At 52.1% G+C, this 1,201-nt stretch overlaps 1 protein-coding gene and 1 long non-coding RNA gene across 2 annotated transcripts in view; one reads left to right on the top strand and one right to left on the bottom strand.

Annotated features, from left to right (window-relative positions):
• Nucleotides 1–1,201, bottom strand: part of zgc:162780 (putative methyltransferase DDB_G0268948) — a 16,442-nt gene that overhangs the window by 6,713 nt on the left and 8,528 nt on the right. The window lies entirely within an intron of this gene.
• LOC116687506 (uncharacterized) overlaps nucleotides 1–1,201 on the top strand; it is an 18,064-nt gene that overhangs the window by 10,386 nt on the left and 6,477 nt on the right. Inside the window, exon 2 of the long non-coding RNA XR_004331556.1 lies at nucleotides 1,096–1,105. This is a non-coding gene — a long non-coding RNA (uncharacterized LOC116687506). The remainder of the gene's footprint in view (nucleotides 1–1,095; nucleotides 1,106–1,201) is intronic.

Genomic DNA, 1,201 nt, shown 5'->3' with positions numbered 1-1,201 from the left:
AGATTCTGGAAAGATCCCAGGCTTCCCAAAGAGCCCAGCTGGAGATGCAGAACCAAAGCAACAAGAACATCATTACTGCACTTGAGAAGAAGTGTGAACATCAGCTGGAGAGTAAGCGTGTCCTGTGGCAGCAGGAGAAAGCCTCCCTGCTGGAGGAGAGCGAGAAAACAAGAGCCTCCCATGTGGCTCAGATTGACGAGCAGAGCTTTGCGAATGACTGCCTCCTGGCTTCTCTGAAGAAGACTGAGCAGCAGCTGGAGAGTAAGCTCAACCAGTGGAAGGTGGACAAGGCATCCCTCCCTCAAGCCACAGAAAGCCTGAAGCTGACTCAGCAGGAAAAAGAGCAGGAGTGGGAGATGACTGTACTAGACCTGTACAAATGCATTCTCTTCCTCAGCCAGGCAGAAGGTTTGTACCACTCTTCTTCTTTGGCTTTTGCATGATCTGGCTTTTAGATTGTCCAGCGGGACCTCAAGGTGCTCTCAGTCATTCCCACCCTGCTCTTTTCCTGCTGAGTCAGCTTCGGCTTTCTGTGGTTGAGGGAGGGATGCTGTCCACCTCCACTGGGTGCGTTACTCTCCAGTGCTGCTCAGTCTTCTTCAGAGAAGCCAGGAGGCAGTCATTCGCAAAGCTCTGCTCGTCAATCTGAGCCACATGGGAGGCTCTTGTTTCTCGCTCTCCTCCAGCCGGGAGGCTTTCTCCTGCTGCCACAGGACACGCTACTCTCCAGCTGATGTTCACACTTTTCTCAAGTGCAGTAATGATGTTCTTGTTGCTTTGGTTTTGCATTCCAGCTGGGCTTGGGAAGCCTGGGATCTTTCCAAGATCTCCTTTGCCTCTTCCTCTGTTCTCGGAGAGCTTCCTCAGCTTGCTCAGTTTATCTTTCAGTCCTGAGCTTGAGCCCTTCCAGATGGCTCTCCAGCGTCACGTTGGTGGTCTTACCTACCGTGAGCAGCTGTCTCTCTTCTTGAAGCTGCAGCTTCTGGTTGCCACATATTGTTAAGGGCCTGCTTTCTCTCTTCACCTGCTTTAATTCGACTTCAGGTCTTCAGTAATGAAAATACTGCAGGTCCAGATCTTTTTGGGTTTTCGCAGCCTGTTGCTGGTTTTGACCAGCTGGGTTTTCAGATGCTCCGTTTCCCCGGGTGGGAGTGGACACGTGAGCCAGAGCCTCATAGCTGGGCTCTGTGGGAAGCCTGGG

The sequence above is a fragment of the Etheostoma spectabile genome, chromosome 4 (assembly GCF_008692095.1).
Source record: "Etheostoma spectabile isolate EspeVRDwgs_2016 chromosome 4, UIUC_Espe_1.0, whole genome shotgun sequence".
NCBI classification, from domain to species: domain Eukaryota; kingdom Metazoa; phylum Chordata; class Actinopteri; order Perciformes; family Percidae; genus Etheostoma; species Etheostoma spectabile.
This window is presented reverse-complemented; position numbering and strand designations above follow the sequence as displayed.